Consider the following 22,944-nt stretch of genomic DNA (forward strand, 5'->3'; position numbering starts at 1 on the left):
ATAAAAGAATTAAAATTGTACTCAAAAGTGAAACACTATTTCAGGTTGACAGATTTGCTGAAAATCTATGGTGAAGAAGAAAATGGTACTTCGGAATGTACACTTTCAAATATGTTACCAACATGGTCATTTGGAAGGCAAAAATCTATTTATTCTTAACTATCCATGATTATCCGCAAAAATAAAAATACAAAATTGTATGTAGTGAATTTCCATAATATGGAAATTATGTTTTTGGATTAAGAGTAAAGAACTCTGATACTGCTTGCAAATCATGTTATTTTTAAAGTACACAATATTTGATGTTCTCATGAGTGTGACATTATAAATATTTCACAAGCATATATAGTAATAAGATGATATGGTACAATTTTCAGACAGAGCTACAAGATGGTAAACTCTATATCCTGGTGTACTTGTGGGCCTATTTACTGCAGTAATCATGACAGAACTTCTGGAAACAATCCTGTAAAGTCCTATTATTGCACTTCATAAACAAATTCACCAAGATGATAATTACAGTGTCATATTGGTGACTTGATCTAAGAGTTCTCTCTTAAAATGCATTTATTATTGGGGAGCCTAGGTGGCTCAGTTGGTAGAGCATAGACTTTGGCTCAGGTCATGATCTCACAGTTTGTGAGTTCGAGCCCCACATCGGGCTCTGTGCTGACAGCTCAGAGCCTGGAGCCTGCTTCAGATTCTGTGTCTTCCTTTCTCTCTGCCCCTCCCCCAGTTACACTCTGACTCTGTCTCTCAAAAACTAAAAAAGAAAACATTTAAAAATTTTTAAATGCATTTATTATTAAATCTGTTTACAATAAATAGCAATATAGGATAGAGACAAAGAATTTTATTTATTATGTATTAACATTTTGAATATAAATACACTGGATAAAAAGACAATAATCTATTCTAACTAGTGTGTAGTTTTTGTGCTAATTCATGATTTAACGGCAATCCATAGTATCTTAAGTTGCCTAGGAATGTGTGTTCCTCTGGTCCTTCTCTAGCATTTAATCTCTTTTCCATCAGTCCATTTTGGTGTATCTTGTACTTGCCTCTGACAAACATTTTTTGCTTTTTGATCCTGGACAGCTTCTTCCTGATATTAATGTTAATATACTAATTCCAGAGAGCTGTAAGACTCTGTCTCTAATCTTCAGATTTCAAATATAATTTCAGAGGTACACTATCATGGTCAGTTTTAAACTTAATAGTTAAACTCTTGATTCAATCTCACCAAAATTAGAAACAGGCAATAATATTGCTTAGAGTTAGGTAGAAGCTAGACATGATCAGAGGAAAGAATGCCAGAAGGCAAAGTCCCAATCCCTGAAGGGTAATGATAGAGACATGAGCTAGAGGCAAGGAAGGTAATAAATAAGCTATACATTAAAATCCCAGGAGCACAAAATTCTGACCTTGTGGCTTCCAAAACCTTGGGGCTGACAGATCAAGAGCCACAGGTGGGGAGCGTTTGCTCTCCTCTTCCACCTCTGCCCCAGGATAACCCTGGGTCTCATAAGAGTGTATTTGTATTGTAGTTATAACCCTAGCCCATTGAGAAAGGCTGCCATGACTATTGGGGTACAAATCTGGTAGATCAAAAACTCCTCCTCCCAACCTATGGAAGGAGTCCCCCAAATGATTGGAAGCAGCCTCCATTAGAGACCACCTCAACATACCTCACGGCCTCTCCCAGCCTGGAAAGACACAACACATAGCCAATCCCAAAACAACCTAGGGCCGGTTCCACCTCATAGATGCTGTCAGTGCTCCCACCTTGAAAGTGTACTGCCATTTTAATCAACTGCTTTATGCTTGCTACTTTCCTTCTGGCTGTCTTTATTCAAGAGTGGATCCCCACATCAATCTTCTTGTGTGGAATCCAAGGACCAAGACCTCCATTTCATAGCGCAGACTCTCCCACTGGTAACAATAGTACCTCTCTAATTTAACATCGGCTCAAATACTCTTTTTAAAATATTCAATGAGGAAACAAAAGGAATTAAATTTTGTACCTATTAGCAAAGAGTGTCCACCAAGAAAGAAAAGAAAAGAAAAGAAAAGAAAAGAAAAGAAAAGAAGAGAAGAGAAGAGAAGAAAAGAAAAGAAAAGAAAAGAAAAGAAAAGAAAAGAAAAGAAAAGAAAAGAAAAGAAAAGAAAAGAAAAGAAAAGGCAAGGAGGAGACGAGGTGAGAGGAGAGGAAGGGAAGACTCTCAGTTTTCAATATCATATCTTGGTTATCGACCTAAAAAGAAGGAGAAAGAGAAGAGCAAGCAGAAGTACCTCCTGAAAACCTACTAGGAAGGACTTGGCAGTTTATAAAAGTATCATCTGAGATACTTAAAGACTTCCCCACATAGCAGCAATGGCCAGAACTGGTGGTGAAGGCCATGAACGCTACCATCAAGCAGTCCTAAGTTCAAACGAATAGACACACCAAGAGGGAGATCATGCATTCTTTGAAAATCATAAAATATATTAGGTTTCATAAGACAAAGAAAGTATTTGCACAAATCCTACACAGTACTTTAGTTTCTAATTTCACAAATGCTGTTATTTTACCTAAAGGCTGTATGATTTAAATGCCTATCTTGGAATCATCGGTCAGGCATTGCCATAGAGATATCTATTAAGAACAATGCAGGGTAGTTTTCAGTAATAAAATTTGACTTTCTTTTGATATTAAAATTATTTTACTAGACAAATTATTTTAGTATTAATCAAGTAGCATATAGAGAATCTGGTGTAGGATAGAACATTTAGAAAGTTTATCTATATTGATGCTTATACTAGGAAGGAAAGAGAGAGATAATGTTATATATAGGAGATATGATGGTCATTTATTCTAATTATCCAGGGGCACAGTCTTCTAGTTATCTCCTAAACCTGAGTTCTCCTCTTTCATAGCATTACAAATTTAACTGGCTACATGACTTTCCAAAAGGAAAATTTCATTTCCTAGACTCCTTGCAGCTAGTGTGAAGTCCTAGAAGTATTTGGTAAGGTCTGGGAACGTTCTCTCCTGGGTGGGAGGGTAGCTCTAAGCCACTGCAATACACTTTGAAATCAGACTGCTTGGGTTTGAATGGTTGGCACTTGGGTAGTGCTTAGTAAGTTTAGTTATTGTACTATATAGACATGGCTATTAACTTCTGATGAATTTGATAGCTTAAAAAGTTGCTTAAATAGTGAAGCCTTTAAAAGAGTTATAACACTAATATCCTTACAGATAACATGATATAAAGAGATCAGGTTATTTGGACAAAAAAACCTCCTATTTTGCTGTCACCCTTTTACACTCCACAAGAAATCTTTGCAGCAGAATGATAATAAAAGACTGCAAATTTGCAAAATGGCGTTCTTTGGTGTTTTCAACCCCAGCCATTTTAGTTAGAATGTCTAAGTTTAAACACACACACACACACACGTATACATACACATACACACAAAGTAAACAAAAACAAAGCAAAAAACAATAGTAAGAAGCTTCATCCAGATTTTTAAACCATCCATAACCTCATCTTAAAAATCTTGTACTTGGAAAAAGGGATGAAATTTTCTGTTCTATATGTGATGTATTTAAATTTAGCTTTGGAAATTTTAATGTCTGGGGGTGCCTGGATGGCTCTGTTGGTTAAGTGTCTAACTTTGGCTCAGATGTGGTCTCCTGGTTCCTGAGTTTGAGCCCCATGTTGGGCTCTGTGCCGACAACTCAGAGCCTGGAGCCTGCTTCGGATTCTGTGTCTCCCTCTCTTTCTGTCTCTCTCTATCTCTTTCTCAAAAATAAATAAACCTTAAACATTTTTAAAAAATTAACATTTGGGGGGCGCCTGGGTGGCTTAATCGGTTAAGCGTCCGACTTTCGCTTAGGTCATGATCTCGCGGTTCTTGGGTTCGAGCCCCGCGTCGGGCTCTGAGCTGACTGCCAGCTCGGAGCCTGGAGCCAGTTTCAGAGTCTGTGTCTCCCTCTCTCTCTGACCCTCCCCTGCTCATGCTGTCTCTCTCTCTCTCTCTCCTAGAAATAAATAAAAAATATTTTAAAAAATGTTAAAAAAAATTAACATTTGGTTTGCACAGCCAAAGCTCACCACCTAAACTGAATTTATTAAATTTATATCTGTGAAAACTTTTCCTCATGTGGAATGCTATCCTAAGCTTTACTGGCTCCAGGGGAAATATTTTACCCCTGTTGCCAGATGGCACCCTCTTTGAGCTACCACAGTTTCTTCTCTTCCAGGGTTCAGCTTCTTGTACCCACCTCAAGCCACAGCTTTGTCCCATGGTTGGTAGATTAAAGGGCTACCCCAGGGGATCTGTCTCAGGTTCTTTACTGAGCTGCTCCTGCCCGTCCTTTGCTTCACATTTTCAGCTCATCACCTCTCCCCATCTTTTCTGTGTCCCGAGACATGAGATCATTCTATAGCTTCCCTAACATACAAAAGTGCCATCATTTCTGCCAGGCTCTGACCAAATTACCTTGAACACAATGCATGGTCCTTCCTTTATTGTGGGCATGTCATGCCTCTAGGTGTCAGCTTGTGAGACAAGATGTCCTCACGGCATCCAGGGATCTAACAGGTCAATGGATTCTTTCCTTGAATATCCCCTGCTGCCTCTTCTCTTTTTACTCACTCATATTCTCTGTCTTCCTACAAAACTAAAAGAATATTCTCCATTCTCCCTAGAAGAAGGAGCCCATCAATCTCTGCATTCTTGACATTTCAGGGGGACTAGAGGCAGAGGAGATGCCTTGCACATTGTAGGATGTTTATCAGCACCCTGGTCTCTACCTAGTAGATTCCAGGAGCTCCACTCCAACCCAGTCTCCTGGTGACATGTAGAAATGTCACCAGATTTTGTCAAATGTTTTCTGGTGGGCGGTGGGGAGGGGCACAAAATCACTCCCAGATAGAGAACACTGCTCCAGCAAAATGATACACAATCCTCAAACGTCACTCTCCAAAATATTTAAAATATACTAGAAGTACTCTGAAGTTTTTCAAGGGCGATAGTATTTTTGGATAAAAAGCAAAGCCTTAGCAAATATTTTCTGTTTTCCATCAAACTAATATCCTTTACCCCATGATAATATTTCTAAACTGTTTAATTGAATGACATGATGGAGGGGGGAGAAAAAAAGGAGGCAATTTCAAGATAAAAAAAATCAATATCTCAAAAATAAAAATACTATTCTCTCGCATATATCTTTTGTACTTACAGGTTCAGTCTTCTGATTTCATAAGAAAAATGAAGAACATCTAATTATCTTTGGAAGTAAGTGGGATGTCAAAATGATTTTCCTCATTGACATGTTCTCCCATAGCACGTGAAACATACTGCTTCAGGATATTATTCTGCAGCAGTTCATACCTATTATCATGGGGTTACAGAATCTCTCTCTTCGCCCTGTACTTCTTTCTTCCATTTTAGTGACTTTGTTCCCAGGGCTCAGCTTCTAAATGGGATTCCTCTACCATCCTCACTGATCCTGTTCCTCTAGCTGTGAATACAGTGGACCCACAGGATTTTAGAACTCTCTTTGCTTCGAATCTGACATCATTAATGCATGTGGTCTACTGTGTATACGAGACTTCATTGTGACACCTTTTATTGACTGGAGGAGTTATTTTTTCTTACCTTCTCTTTTCCCACTTGTGAGGGTTGCTCTCAGCTTAATTGTTTCCCTAGTGGTACTATTGCCTTCCCCTTACTTTTTATAGTTTTTAAATACAACTTTTGTTTCTAATTTTAATTCATTTTTCTATATACATATTTTTGTTCCTGTGAGAATCATCTAAGGTTGCCCCAAAGGTTTAATTGTATCCTATAAAGAATGGCTCTGCTTTGGCATTCTTAATTAAATTTGATTTAGAGTACCTCTTTTCCACTCAGTCATCTTTTTTTTTTTCCCTTAAATTTGTTCTTATGAATCCATAAGATAATTTGGCTCCAGAAAAACATGGAGTCATTTTTGATTATTTTTTTCTCTCACAACCTACATTCAATCTGTCAGGGAGTTCTGATGGCTCTACCTTCAAAATATAACCACAAACCAACAGCTCTGGTTGAGACTCTTGACGTTTTACAAGTGATATACCAGTGTCTAGAAATAGTAGGTGCTTAATAGTATGTGTTTAATGAATATATGGATAAAAACACTTATATTATCCATATATACCACTCAGTTCATATACCTAATAAACAAGCATATGTAAAATCAGTAGCAATGCTAATTTGCAAGGATTTATTGTGCCTATAAGAAATAACAAAAATATTATAGTGAACTGCAATCACATTAACCCGCATTTTATTGTCTGCTAAGAAAATATTGGAAATATCATCAGATAACCAAAAATTATGGTTATAATTTCAAATATTATATATCCTAATAAAAAAATGTCTTAACTGTTCACTGGTGAGGTCCTCAAATAGGAGAACTGTGGCTAAGAAAGCAATTAATGCATTCCCCTCTGGGATTGCTTTTCACTAGGTAAAACAGCAGCAAGCATTATCCTTTCCAATATGCATATTTTTATTAGGAATATAATAAAAATAGATTCATTGGGTAATTAAATTCTTCATAATATTTTTCTTGTGAGTCAATACATTTTATCAAAGGTTACATAACTTTGTTTTCCATTGTATGCATTAAATAAAAATCTGAACTATTTGGAGAATTTTCTGTAAAGAAAAAACAGTGGTTTATTTAAGCATGGCTTTCTCTCTCTCCCTCTCTCTCTCTCTCTTTTCAAACTTTCTCCTCAGAAGAAAATGATGCCTAAAACCTGGAAGGAAATAGTTTTTGTTAAATAAATTAATGAATCAGTACAATATGTGACTGACAAGTCAGCATTACTATTTTTGAGCTCCCAGGTTCTTTGATTCTATTTTCTCTTTTAGGTATTTGTACATGAAAGGTAAACACATTGTTTCTAAATTATACAGAACATTTTCTACAACCTGGAAGTATCCTTTTCTGCATACTGTGCCCTTGTCAGTTTCAAGATCACATACTGTAGGAACCCACTCTGTCAGTTACCTTTGGCCTGATAATTGTCTTGGTCATAGTATGATGCAGTTTATCAGATTCCCTTGATGTTTGCCTTGCGAATGGAGAATGTACTGGTCAACAAGATTCATCAAGTATCAGCTAGGTAAGTTTGCTTTACCTGCATGAGAGTCCTGGCAGATGTTTAAGCAGATTTGGTGCTCATTTAGTGTTCTTGCATTTGTGCCAATATTGAGAACTGCATATGGAACTTATTATCTGTTTACATCATTAAGCCAGATGGCTTATCATATATTCCTTAATTGATGCTATGTGTCTTACTCTTTCTTTTCATTCTCTGCAAAATGAAAATTTGCCTTATTAGTTCTATTTGTTTAGAGAGCTAGACACCTGTTAGATTTCCTTTCTGAGTCTCCACTCCAGTAAGAAAGAATTTGATCTAAATGCATATGGTTTCTTGTCCTGTTTAAATTATGAAGGTGCTGGGGCACCTGGGTGGCTTAGTCGGTTAAGTGTCCGACTTTCGCTTAGGTCATGATCTTGCGTTTCGCGGGTTCGAGCCCCGCTTCGGGCTCTGTGCTGACTGCCAGCTCAGAGCCTGGAGCCTGTTTTAGAGTCTGTATCTCCCTCTCTCTCTGAACCTCCCCTGTTCACGCTGTCTCTCTCTCTCCTAGAAATAAATAAAAAAATATAAAAAAAAATAAATTATGAAGGTGTTCTTGGTAAATACCAAGCTAAACTACAAATACAATTAAGATTGTATTAGTGGTTACTTTAATGAAAATTTATTTTACGTAAATATATATGTATATGTATATAAATCACAAAATAAAATGGTCAAATATTCTTTAAAGTTTAAAAAATGTGCTAATATTAATTATAGTCCTGATGTTAAAGCCCCCTTGCCTGTTTATAACCTTTGGCCAGTACTTAAAGAACTAGAAGATTAGAACACTGTGTGCACAGCAAGCTAGCTTCACCCTTGCAAGATAGTTTCTCAAGAACTGCACCAGAAAGTTAGGCAGGAAGCCAGAGATTAGCACAATAACTGTGCTGTCTGCCTCCATAGCCCACTTGCCACATAGACAATATTTGTATCTTAGAGAAACAGGTCCTAGTCACACAGATGCCTGGGAACCTAGTCAAGCCTGATAAGCTCAAGAATATAAGCTCTCCCTTGCTGCTATTCGGGGCTGCTTGAGTTCAGTGCTCCCCAAGCATGCCCAGCACTGAATAAAGAAGTGTGTGACACCAATATGTGTTCCTGTATTCTGTTCACTGATCACTCAGCTCGGGGGGGTACAACACTGAGGTGGTAAGGAAATTTAATCAATCAAGGCACTGGAGAGGGAAAAAATATAACTGGAATAATTTTCCCCTGTCATTTGTAGGTAGAAATCATTTAAATAAGCAAGTATATAAAAATGTAATCAAAAGAGTTTAATAAATGCTTTAATAGTACTGTGAAAATTAATGGCTTCAGTGAGAGCTAATTATCTACCTTGCTGTTTCTGCATCCTCTAAATTCCAGTTAATATTAAATAACTTCATTAATAATGTTAAAGTGCAGCTTATGTATGGTGATTAAAATATAGAGATACATTTCCTAGCATAGGAAAGCCTGGTAAGAAGAAATCAGGCTTCGATATGGGTATATTATAGCACAGGTTTAGTTCTAGCCCAGTTGGAGAATAATTGTATGCTGCTTCCTTAAAATGCAAATATCTTCCATAGGAAAGACACTCTAGCAGTTGGTACCTTAAAATTGAACAACGTTGCAGTTAAGTATAATTGGCGATCACAGAAAGAATCAGAAATAAAGGTAAATGAGTATTTGATAGCGGTTCTTCATTAAAATGCTAGCAGTGTTCTGGTGTTAATACCTAGTTAATAAATGGCTGAATGATACTGCATTTTGATTGCAAATCTATATTTTCTAAATCACACACCATTGCTTATAAGGTCTTCTGCATTTAATCATTGTTTCATGCAATGATATATATATTTAGGGCTTTATTTTTTGAAATGTTTTTCACTTCTAATTTTCAGTTTTACAAACGGTGCTCTTTCTAAAGGATTTTACTTGTTAATGTTCTTCAAGATATTCCAGCTTGGGTTTTTTTTGTTTTGTTTTGTTTTGTTTTTGGAAAGGAGAAGCTTCCTCTAATCAGCAAGAATGAATTGAACTTTAATCTCAATAAATATGAAAGACTGAAGTCTGCATCAGTTTAAAAGAAAATAAGAATAAAATTGTCTAAATGGTTTAGAGAAAATCATAACTCCTTATCAAACTTTTGGTTTCATTTTTACTTTTTTTTCATTTCAGTATATTCAGTTTTTACATAATGAGACATAATTAGCAATAAATATATTATGCTCATAAAGTCAAATCTGTTCCCTGGTATAGTCACTCCATATACTTTTAGAGATTATTTGAAATAAGAGATTTGGTTAGCTTTATATTTTGAAAGCAAAAAAGGAATATATAATTAACATTCTATATAATACAAAGAGAAGATAGAAAAATGTTCCTTTAATAAGCATCTATAAGAAAGTTTTTCAATGTTCAATAGAATATAAAAAACCAAAGACATATTGCATAATAAATTACTCTTTTTCCCCATGCTTTAACTTTCCAAGTCTTTTACACATGAAGCAGAAAGCTATCCCTGTTATAGGAAAGAATTTATTTTCTATGAAAGCTTTGCTTAAAAGTAAATTATTCCTACGTATTATATGACCTTTTTTTTTTTTCTTTTTTAGAGAGAGGAGAAAGAGAGAGTGTACATGTGAGTGGGAGAGAGGGGAAGAGAAAATCTTAAGCATGCTCCACACTCAGCAGAGCCCAATGTGGGGCTCAATCTCATGACCCTGGGATCATAACCTGAGCTGAAATCAAGGTCGGATTGAGTCACCCCAGGCCTGTGTATCACTTTTCTTATTAAATGTCTTGAATTGTTCTGATTTGGACACTTGTTTTTATAATCTGAAAGTAATTGATAATGGATTCTGGAACACAGTATTGAAAGGAAAAATTACATATTGTATATTATTTCTGGCTCACATATACATGACACAACTCACCACACACATGCTTTCCTGAAGTGGCAATGCTGGTGGAATGAGGGAATGGAGGAGACCTAGAAACAGCTGTAAGACTGGCATGTTTTATGGTGTATCTCTGTGTGTATGTGTGTGTTAGTGAATTCAGCTCCAAAATAGTTTGGAAGTTTTCATACATAAAGGCAGAGATTCAACAGTTTGCCTATATGACTAAAACTATATACTTCTGGAAAGAAGAGAAGGTACAAGTAAAATGATGTAAATATTGTTGAAAGAGGACTTTATTTCTTAATTGCTTTTAAGTAACTAGGCCACTAAAACATTACGCTGTCATATACATGTACATAACAATATTTGAACATTGATTTTTCACACTATCAGCCAGGGAATATTCTTATGGCTTCCTAGATAGAAAAGAAGAGCTGCACAATTAACCAAGATGTACATAGAAAATATTTTGTAAACCTGGACTTGTGTTATCAAACTGTTTGACTGTTTAAGAGCCTGGGTCTGGGATCAGAAAACCTAATGTCTAGTTGACTTCCTGAAAATTAAGAGATGTGTGATTCTTTGCAGATGAGTCAGTTCACAAGACTTTGCTTTTAAAATATTAGCTTGTTTCAAACCTTATTATGTTATATATACAATAAAAGCTTCCTTCAATAATTTTACAATCAGCTAAGTAGGCCTCCTCTTGATAATTAACCTCAAAATATACCTATTTTCCATTTATGTTAATTTGCATATGCAAATCACTTATATTAATGGCGGAGTTATTTGTTATAGAAACAATTCCTCTACCAATGAAAGCTAGAAAAGCCATGCAAATTTTAAAATAAATGAACAAACAACACTTGTTTCAAGTAATCTGAACTACAAAGCTATTCAGACATGAGGGGCCTCAAATCCCAATGAAAGCTACATGCCTCTAGATGAATTTGAAATTTTGTCAACGATTTTTTACTTTGAGGCAGTTGCTGCTTTGTTACTGGTAACATTTCCAGAAAGTTATAGTCAAATAAACAAACCAACAAAATAATGAAGAGACCAGAAGGTAAGTATAGATTTAAATAATTCTATGAAACTGGGTGACAAAATTTGCATTTCAGAGAGTGACAAAAAGCGACCCTTACACTGTGCATATTTCTAGGAAGGACCTTAGTTCTATTACCAAAAAAGTTACAAAAGCAGAGATTGTCTAGCTCTTACAAAGAAAGAAATTCAGTTTCAAACTACCTAAATCCCATATTATATTAAATTAATATGCAACGATTCTAATTTCCTATCACAAAGGAAAAGGAAGACCTCTCTGTTAGAAGAAAATACAAAACAAATCTTGAAATTAGTCTTGTCAATCATTTTATTAATTTTTTAATGCTTTTATTTATTTTTGAGAGAGAGAGGGAGAGAGAGAGAGAGCATGAGCAAGGGAGGGGAAGACAGAGAGGGAGACACAGAATCTGAAGCAGGCTCCAAGCTCTGAGCTGTCAGCATAGAACCTAATTTGGGGTTTGAACCTGTGAACCACAAGATCATGACCTGAACTGAAGTTGGAAGCTTAACCAACTGAGTCACCAAGGCACCCCAGTTCTGTCAATCATTTTATACAAAGTAAATGACCACGTCCTAAGTGAGAAAACAAACAAAAAAGATATATAAGTGATCTCAAAACTAATCAGACAAAGACTTTAAGTATCTTGATAATCATTCAAGATAATGATTAATAATTTCTCCAGATATCACAGTTTGAGAAAAGAGTCAAATGTAAATTGTATAATGAAAAAATAAAATGAATGAAATTAACAAATTATTAAACATAACAGTAGATTAGGCATAGCTGAAGAGAGGATTGGTAAAATGGAAAATGAAAAAAATAAAATTTTTGACTGAAGTTTAAAGAAAAAGTAAAGTAAGAAAAGTGCATAATAGATAAACGGGACATAGTGAGAAACCAAAATAGTTAATTTGGGGACCAAGAGAAACAAGAGAGTGATGCAAGAGTGAAATTTTAAGAGATACTTTGAGAAGTTTTGCAAAATAATTGATGATATTAAGCCTCAGATTCAAGAACTCCTATGAATTCCAATAGGGAAACACACAGACACACACACACACACACACAAACACACACACACACACACTCCTTGCTCTAGGGAGCAATTATCAATCTGACATCTGACTTTTTGAACGTAAAAATATAGAGAACAGAATAAAATATGATGATATATTTAGTGCTTAAATAAAACAACTACCAATCAGTAATTCTTTTTCTTTTTTTGCCATTTAAAAAAATGTGTGTTTATTTTTAAGAGAGACAGAGCATGAGTAGGGGAGTGGCAGAGAGAGATGGAAACACAGAATCCAAAGCAGGCTCCAGGATCTGAGCCGTCAGCACAGAGACTGATGTAGGGCTTGAACTCACAAACGGGGAGATCATGACCTGAGCTGAAGTTGGACGCTTAACAGAATGAGCCACCCAGGTACCCCCCAATCAATAATTCTAAATCCAGTGGAAAAAATGTAAATATAAACGTGAAAGAAAGAACTGTCAAAGAAGCAAAAACTAAAAGATGAGATCACCAACAAATCATATCTACAAAATGCTACAGATTTTTTTTTAGGGAAAAAGAGAAAAACAGATTTTAAAAATTGTAGAAACTATAGAAAGGGATGAAGAAAAACAAAAATATACATATATAAGTAAATGGAAGTGAATACCAGAAAAACAAAATCAGTATGCAAAACGAATCATAGTTCAGTATCTTTGAAAGACTAAATTAACAAAAAAATTTTGAAATTGATGTAACTTACAGTAACATCTAAAACAACATAATAATACTTGCAGTAAATCTATGAATGATCTGAAGGATCTTTACAAAACAAACAGTACAAAGCATTACTAAGAGAAATTAATTCTATTTATCTACCTGTCTGTTTCTCCATTGTTTGATCAGCAGTTTGCCCTGTGACCACCTTCTCTGATGGATCTAAGAAGAGTTGTTGATTTTTCAGCTTGTATAGCTTTTTATTTGTTGTTAGGAGGGAGTGATGATTCTCAAGCTCTTTATATGCGAGACTGGAAACCAGGAGTCTATTTGCTTTTAATAAAATTAAAATCCTGTGTTCTCAGGAGAAAAATCAGTGATAAATAAGCTGCCCTCTTTTTTCTTTCCATATTCATTTCCAATTTTTGTTTAGAGGAATAGTAAACTGCTTGCCATTCATAACTACAAAGGCCATTAGGATTTGGTAATTATTACAGGGAAGAAGAAAATAATGAGATGGAGGGATAGTTGGAAAAAATTAAATAATATGATTTTCCCTTTGCCCTTTGAGTTGTTAGATGGAAAATATCCATGAGCACCATTAGTTATTTAGGGGCAGGGAGAGGGACAGACACTCTACCTCAGGTAGAAGTCAATAAAGATTTTCAAAAGATCTCTAAGAATTTTAGGGGTTACAGATAACATGTCCTTGGATGTGTCTCTAGGCATAACTGTCTTGTGGCCCAACAAGCAAGTCCTTGTTACATAAGAAAGTGATGGGAGACGTTAACTGGTAGGTAACTATTCATCATTAAGGGGCGTATGCACACTCTAGGTTTTCAGTATCAACATAACTTTAGAATCTCAATTCATCCTCCTACAAGCATACCTATTTAATTATTTCCATTTTCCTCCACTGGCATAGATTTCATCATGAATTCAGCATACAAAGAACTTCCTGTCATTGGAATAAAAACGAGTCCTTTCTATTTAAATTTGGTTGTGATATGGAACCACAGGAGGAAAATTGGCTTAAACAGTCCAATGAATCTTTATGAAGTGAAATAATTATCATGACTTAACTCTTTTGGTGATGTGGGCAAAGATTTATAAAAAACATATTCATTTAAACAAGATTTAAAACCATATAGTAATGATGAAAAGTTTTATTAATCTTTTTTTAACATCTGGGTTAATTTATATTTGCTTCTACTTGCTTTCTTTTTCAAACCATTTAACAATTTAATCTGATTCTTTTTTTCTTTGATAAACTCTCCTACTGATGCCTCCCAGAGGTCAGCAGATGGAGATGTATGTCACAAGCTAGTCACTCTGTGTTTTTCCTAATAGAAGGTTAAGTTTGCGCAGTCTCTGTTTCTCTCCCCAGAGTTGGTTTACTGAAGTACTGACTTTAATTAAATATTAGTATTAACTTACTCCAAAAAAGGAAAGGTGCCCCAGTATAATAGGAATAAGAACTATTTCAAATCTCTGTACAATTCTCAAATTCTGGAAATAAGTTTTTTAGATAGAAAATGTCAGGATTTTATATATAATGTGTCATATGTGTGTGTGTGAGTGTGCCTGTATATATATGTTAGCACTAACTTCATTTTATTTTTAAAAATTTTTTATTTAACGTTTATTTATTTTTGAGATAGAGAGAGAGACAGAGCATGAACAGGGGAGGGGCAAAGAGAGAGAGACACACACAGAACCTGAAGCAGGCTGTAGGTTCTGAGCTGTCAGCACAGAGCCAGATGCAGGGCTCGAACTCACCAGCGGTGAGATCATGACCTGAGCCGAAGTTGGAAGCTTAACTGACTGAGCCACCCAGGCGACCCCATTTTATTTTTTTTAACTTCATTTTCAATGGATGATTTTATTTATTTGTTAAACCTTAATTAACTAATGTATTCTGAAAAGCAAGTACACACGCATATGCATGAGTGGGGCAGGGGCGGAGAGAGAGGGAGGGAGAGACTCCCAGTAGGCTCCATGCTCAGCATGGATCCAAATGTGGGGCTGGTTGTGGGGCTGGACACAGAGCTGGATGTGGGGCTCATTCTCACAACTGTGAGATCATGACCTGAATGGAAATCAAGAGTCAGCTGACTAACCAACTGAGCCACCCAGGTGCCCCTTCAATGGATGATTTAAAAATCATACTTTAAACATTATAGCCTATAAAACATATGTAATGAGTATTCATTTATCCTCTAACATCTGCAGTATAATTTTTGTTTATTCATCTAAAGAGTAAACTATTACTAGTTATATTTTTATAAATAATGTATAGTATATATAATTTTTATAAATCATAAACTTGTACGTATACTGATATATAAGCAAATAATTTTGTTTATAATACCATCAATATTTTTGTATTCTTTGTTTTAGAACTATTTTATTAAAAGCTACTTTATCATAATATTTTCCCTCAGAATTCATTAATTCATACATAATTCCCTGCAATGATCCACTGTGCCTATTGAAATGAAAGGTAGATTATTTTTAAAATGCCTTCATGCTTTTTTGTTTTATTCTTATAATTGAGCTTCATTTTCAGATTGTATTTTCTATTCTACAGTGCTACCTTTATAGTTTATAAAATATTAAGGTCATTATTTATATATTTGCAGTTCTCAATGAAAAATTTTTTGTAATAAAATGCAAATAGTATGTCAGTGTCAACTTTCAATGTAGTCATAATAACTATGTCAGAGTAACTTATAGAATCTTTTTAGAAAAGGCAAAAAAAAAAAAAGTAAATTCAAATGTCTACAAATTACCCCAGGGATAAACAAAATTGCAAAAAGTAAGATTCATGCCAAAGTGAACATCAATGCTAACATATTGAATGACTCTAACATATTGAAAATTACATTTCAATATAGCAAGATGATTAGAACAAGAAAGTTTATTTTAGTTTTTAAAAGAGTAGTATTTTAGAAATGACTTTGCAATGAATTTTATAGAATAGATAATCCTATTTCAATTCCACCTCCCCCTCATAAAAACTCAGCACAAAAATACAGGCAGAAACAAATCTTAAGAAATATCTTACTTAAGTAGCATCTTAAAATTAAGAAAAATTTTAGTCAAGTAGCTACTTGCCCTGTATCTCAAATTTTTCACTGCATAGATTTAAAAATGTGTGGCTTACACTAATTTTTTTGTGTAAATTGAAATGCAGAGAAACTAAGATCAGATGATCTTAACAGAGGAGCACAAAATAACAAAATGTAAGTGATTTACTATACCTAAAACACTGTTTCATAAAGTAGAGATTTAAGGATAGATTTAAAATTTCTTCATTAATAAGGTACCTATCTGTTCAATAACATCATCGATAATGTGGTTAGCAGTACAGTGGCAATATATTTAGCTATATCCCATTTTAATTTTTTAAAATTTATTTATTGAGTTTGAGAGAGAAAACACCACAGGTTAGGGGCAGAGAGAAGGAGAGACAGAATCCCAAGCAGGCTCCATGCCATCAGTGCAGAGCCTGACACAGCACATAAACTCAGGAACCATGAGATCATGAACTGAGCCGAGATCAAGAGTCAAAGGATTAACTGAGTGAGCCACCCAGGCACCCCCTCATTTTAATTTCTTTCAAGAAAGAATGAGTTAAACATTAATCTTTTAACGTGTCTATAATTTAATAATTAATTTTAAGAATTAGGAGCTATTTTGAGTGTTTTCAGTATGCTCAAATAGTATTGGATAATAGGTGATATGAAGTAATCATGTACTGAAAGTTGTCCGTGAACTATGAACATAAGGGTTAGTATCTCCAGACACTCTCAATTTCTTATAATATAATAAAATATTCTGAACTCATTTGTGAATAAATACAATAAATTGACAAAGTAAGTATGCATAATTAGCTGACCTAGCCTCTCCTTTAAAGGGATTATTATATTAACACACCTCAAATAACTTCTGTATAATCTTGCTCTTTCTGCTTCTAAATAAACTACAAACATGTGAATCCCAAGCATATTTAATATACCATCTAATGTGAACACAAGCAAAATTTCCAATTTTTCTTCCAATTTTGTTGAAGAAAGAAGATAAGCACATTTTGATTAAAGTTTCTTTGTGTGTCACTCTAAATAAAGGCACTTTTTTGCTATTGTTTGATAGTAGTTTTTACATACATCATTGCTGATGCTTGTAATCTCTAGTGTGCAAAAGATTTAGTTTCTGTTTCATCAGCCCTTTAAGAATTAAAAATTTATAGATGAATTTAAAACATCTATGGATTTGCATATGATTGTGAAGTTAGAAATCAGTTGCTTATTTAGGAACTTAATTTTGACCTGCATATCAATATGTCTTTACAGAAATCAAAGCAAAAAAGGAATTAATTGAAATGATGTACTTTCAAAATCAACGTACAGAAATCAGTTGCATTTTTATACACCAACAATGAAGCAACAGAAAGAGAAATCAAGAAACTGGTCCCATTCACAATTGCACAAAAAACCATAAAATACCTCGGAATAAACCTAACCAAGGATACAAGAGATCTGTATGATGAAAACTATAGAAAACTTATGAAGGAAATTGAAGAAGACACAAAGAAATGGAAAAACATTCCATGCTCATGGATAGGAAGAGTAAATATAGTTAAGATGTCATTACTACCTAAAGCTATCTACACTTTCAATGCAATTCCAATCCAAATTGCACCAGCACACTTCTCAAAACTAGAACAAACTATCCAAAAATTTGTATGGAACCACAAAAGACCCCGAATAGCCAAAGGAATACTGAAAAATAAAACCAAAACGGGAGGTATCACCATCCCAGACTTTAGCCTCTACTACAAAGCTGTCATCCTCAAGACAGTATGGTATTGGCACAAAAACAGACACATAGACCAATGGAACAGAATTGAGAGCTCAGAAGTGGACACAAAAGTATACAGCCAACTGATCTTTGACAAAGCAGGAAAGAATATCCAATGGAAACAAGACAGCCTTTTTAACAGATGGTGTTGGGAGAACTGGACAGCCACATGCAGAAGAATGAAACTAGATCATTTTCTCACACCATGCACAAAAATAAACTCAAAATGGATCAAGGACCTGAACGTGAGACAGGAAACTATCAACACCCTAGAGGAGAAAGCAGGAAATAACCTCCTTGACCTCCACCGCAGCAACTTCTTGCTTGACACATCCCCAAAAGCAAGGGAATCAAGAGCAAAAATAAACGATTGGGACCTCATCAAGATTAAAAGCTTCTGCACAGCCAAGGAAACAACCCAGAAAACTAATAGGCAACCAACGGAATGGGAAAAGATAGTTGCAAATGACCTATCAGATAAAGGGTTGATATCCAGAATCTATAAGGAACTCACCAAACTACACGCCTGAAAAACAAATAATCCAGTGAAGAAATGGGCAGAAGATATGAACAGACACTTCTCCACAGAGGATATCCAGATGGCCAACAGACACATGAAACGATGCTCAGCATCCCTCCTCATCAGGGAAATACAAATCAAAACCACACTGAGATACCACCTCACGCCAGTCAGAGTGGCTAAAATGAGCCAATCAGAGAACTCTAGATGCTGGCGAGGATGTGGAGAAACGGGCACCCTCCTGCACTGTTGGTGGGAATGTAAACTGGTACAGCCCCTCTGGAAAACAGTGTGGAGGTTCCTCAGGAAACTAACAATAGAACTCCCCTATGACCCAGCAATAGCACTGCCAGGAATTTACCCAAGGGATACAGAAATGCTGAGGCATAGGAGCACATGGACCCCAATGTTCATAGCAGCACTCTCCACAATAGCTAAAACATGGAAAGAGCCTAAGTGTCCATCCACAGATGAATGGATCAAGAAGATGTGGTTTATCTATACCATGGAATACTACATGGCAATGAGAAACAATGAAATCTGGCCACGTGTAGCAACATGGATGGACCTTGAGGGTGTTATGCTGAGCGAAATAAGTCAGGCAGAGAAGGACAAATATCATATGTTTGCACGTATAGGAGGATTAGGAGAAACTTGACGGAGGAACAAGGGGGAGGAGAAGGGGGGAAATGGTGGGGGAAAGGGAGAGAGGCAAACCAAGAGAGACTCTTGAATGCTGACAAAAACTGAGGACTGATGGATGTGGGGGGGAGGAGGGATGGGCATGGAGGAGGACACTTGTGGGGATGAGCACTGAGTGAGTCAAATTATGTGGAAACTAATTTGACAATACACTATTTGGAAAAAAAAAAGAAATGATGTACTTTCTTTCACTGATCATCATAGAATGTAGGATTAGACTATAAGGGGAATTCTTTCCTTATGGTAATCTTTTTTTCTTAATTTTAACAGGTAATGAGGAAAGAATTTGTAAATTTGAGTGTAGTGATTAATTGATTTGGAGTACATCTAGTAATTTACTTCCTTCTCAGCCTTTTTTTTTCCAGCTAATTTCCCTTGACATGCCTTATAAACTCTGGAGATGTTCAGAGAAACCTCTAGATTCTCTTATGCCTCACTTTATTCTTACTTTACTATCAGACTCTTACTCCCTTCATTATCGCATCTCATGCCAAAACGTTTCTTACTGTCTGTATGCTGACAATTTTTAAACATATGTCTCAGGCACAATACTGCCACAAATAGTTTTACAATTGAAAACAATCTCGATACTTCGTTGACTACTTCTTCTCCCTTGTCTCACATATTTAAGGTAATATGTATGTTAATTCTGCTTTAAATCTCTCTTAAGTGTATCCCTTTCTCTTGTTTTCCACTGCTACAATTCTAATCCAAACTACCATTCATATTTTTTAACTGTAGCGATAGCTTCTACATGATTTTATTTTATTTTGGTTAAGATACATAAGATTTACCATCTTAACCAGTTTTAAATATACTGTAGAGTAGTATCTAGCTATATTAATTCACAGGGTTGTAAACACATCTCTAGAACATTCTCCACCTTTTCATCTTGCAAGTCCAAAACTCTATTCTTCTGAGCAATAACTCTTCCCCTCCCTTCCCTCATATCATAGTAACTAACATTCCATTTTCTATTTTTAAGAACTTGACTACTGTTAGATACCTAATATTAGTAGCATCATACAGTATTTGTTCTTTTGTGATTGGCTACATATAGCCTAATGTCCTCAAAGTTCATCCATGTTGCAGCATGTAAGAGGATTACCTTCCTTTCTAAGACTGAATTATCTATTTTATGTACAGACTACATTTTGTTTATTCATCTGTTAATGGACATTTAGGTTGGTTCCATCTCTTGATTATTATGGATAATGCTGCTACAAACATAGGTGCACAAATATTTCTTAAAGACCTTGCTTTCAATTATTTTGTATATATACCCAGCAATGGGATTGCTGGATCATATTGTAGCTCTATATTTATAAATCTTTGGAGGCACTGTCCTACTGTTTTCCCCAACAGTTGCAACATTTGACATTCCTACTAACAGTGCACAAGGGTTTCGGTTTCTCTGCATCCTCACCAGCATTTATTCTGTTCCCTTCCGTTCCCTTCCTTTTCTTTTCTTCTCCCTTTTCTTTTCCTTTCTTTTCTCTTTTCTTTTCCTTTCTTTTTTTCTTTTCTTAGTGGTAGCCCTCCTAATGGGAGTGAGGTGATATCTCATCATGATGTTGAATTATACTTCTCTTGATGATTTGTGATGTTAATCACATTTTCATATGCTTGTTGGCTATTTGTATACACTCTTTAAAGAAATGTCTATTCAAGTCCTTTGCTCATTTTTAAATAGGGTTATTTCACTTTTCAGTTGTTGAGTTGTAGGAGTTCTTTATATATTCCAGACACTGACCCCTTATAGATACAGATTTGTTAGTAGTTTCTCTCATTCTTTGTCTTTTCACTATTGTGCCCTTTGACCTTTTAGTAGCCTCTTTTACAAACCCCCAATTTATTGTCCATAGACTCCCTCAAATAATGACTATAAAGCCTTAATATTACCATGTAATTTCACAACCTTATGTCTTCCCAAAGCTCTCAAGTTAAACATTCAAAAGGCTTAAAACTGTGCTATATAATCTGGCATCAGTCTCCAGTATATTTTTTATTTTTTTTAATTTAATTTAATTTAATTTAATTATTTATTTATTTTATAAATAGTTTATTGTCAAGTTGGTTTCCATTTAACACCCAGTGCTCATCGCCACAAGTGCCCAGTATCTTTACATGTCTCCTCATACCCTTTACTCTCTACCACACTGATTTTTCTCACATCCTCTATGAACCAGACTCCTCCTTATTTTAGGTCATTGGTCTGTGCTCTTCATTTGTTTTGTTTTTCTTCTTACTCTATGAAAAGTAAACTGTAGTTTTTGAGCCTCAGATTAAATGTCATTTATTCAATGAAATCTTTATAGACTTTGCAGTTTAGGGCAAGCTTCCAGTTATATAATGTGAATGCTCTCTGAGCTTATCTGTAGTATTTATCAACTTTATAATGGGATAATTAGTTATACAATTATGCAATTACTTTTTTCATATCTGTCTCCTCAAACAAAATGGAATATCCATGAAAAGAACCACTTTTTCCTATTTACCATTGTGTCCCCAAGACTAGCAGAGTTCCCTGCCTACTGAACTGTTCAATAAATACTTTTGAGATAAGTAAAAGAATAAATGAAGAAATAAATTTATTGTCTGACTTCTATAGGACAATTTCAGCTATTATATCAACTAATGATGTCAGTTTGGGCAATACGGTACCTGAACTTGAGGCTTCGGTGTTATATTCTAGTTGATACCTAGGAATAAAATATCAGACTAAAAGTCTACTAGTTTTAAAGGTGTAGTAGGTGAAGGGTAAGAGGAAACCCACAGTGTAATACGAGTCAGGAGTCTGGGACCAGGCAAAACAAAATTTATGAGCAGGGCTAATTAAAAAAACCTGACAAAATAGGAAATTCATAGGAACGAAATTGAAGAGAGGTTTGCTTGAGTTTACAGTCTGAGACATATATTTAGGATAGGTGAACTGGGAAAACAGTTGGTTTCAAGGAAGACAAAGGTTGACATGATCAAAATTATGGCCCAAGCCAAGACACAACTCTTGTTTTCTTTAAAGTTTAATGTTTTTATTTATTTATTTATTTTTTAATTTCTGAGAGACAGAGAGAGAGACAGCATGAGTAGGGGACCATCGGAGAGAGAGGGAGATACAGAAACTGAAACAGCCTCCAGGCTCTGAGCTAGCTGCCAGCACAGAGCCCCACATGGGCCTCGAACCGACGAACCGTGAAATCATGACCTGAGCCAAAGTCAGATGCTCAACTGACTGAGCCACCCAGGCATGCCCAAAGTTTAAATACTTGCTTCGAGTCATTATACATTACCCCCTACTGGGTCTTTTATGTTTTCCTCCATGTACAACAGGTATTCCTATACCATTTGGAAATGAATTAAAAGTAAAGCATGTAGCATGAAGAAATTTAGAATACTTTCTTGGACTAGGAGAATCCCGCTAGTTTTAATTAGTGGTCTAGTGCTCCAACTAGAAATGTATGTAGTCATCCGCCAGGTAGCATTTTTGCTGATGACCAAGGAACACCGCTTATTGTTTCCTTTTCTACTTGCTGGAATTTAATCATGTCACATAGTTTATTGCTCTGATCTTCACAGTAATCTTCTGCAAAATATTTTACAATCACTTAGATTAGGAATATGATGGCATTAACCTCAAACAGCAGTTTTACTTTCCAATTGTGACTTATTTTCATTTATTTTTATTACTACTCTAAGACAGGAGGTGCTTTTTCATAAATAGGTAGAAGAAGAAATTTTAATATCTTTTCCTGGTGATATTTAATACATTATTGTACATGAAGATATTTCTGTCCTGATTATTTCATAAAGATGTCTTTTACCCTTTGAAATGCCAGCGTCTGACAGTTGTGAACTCCTTACTTTGTTGAACAAGCTCTAACTCAGGGAAAATACCAAGAGTATACATGTGATTGACCTTTAAACAAGCCTTGTCTTCTATTGGAATTTGGAAGTCTCTGTGGCTGAGCTGCACTCAAAGGAGATTTTTTCCCTATTATAAATTATCATACAAG

General features: G+C 35.3%; 1 pseudogene; it reads left to right on the forward strand.

Annotated features, from left to right (window-relative positions):
- The first annotated feature begins 7,119 nt into the window (after positions 1–7,119).
- LOC120222258 overlaps positions 7,120–22,944 on the forward strand; it is a 31,521-nt pseudogene continuing 15,696 nt past the window's right edge.

The sequence above is a fragment of the Hyaena hyaena genome, unplaced genomic scaffold (assembly GCF_003009895.1).
Source record: "Hyaena hyaena isolate Hyena2069 unplaced genomic scaffold, ASM300989v1 scaffold_861, whole genome shotgun sequence".
Taxonomy (NCBI): domain Eukaryota; kingdom Metazoa; phylum Chordata; class Mammalia; order Carnivora; family Hyaenidae; genus Hyaena; species Hyaena hyaena.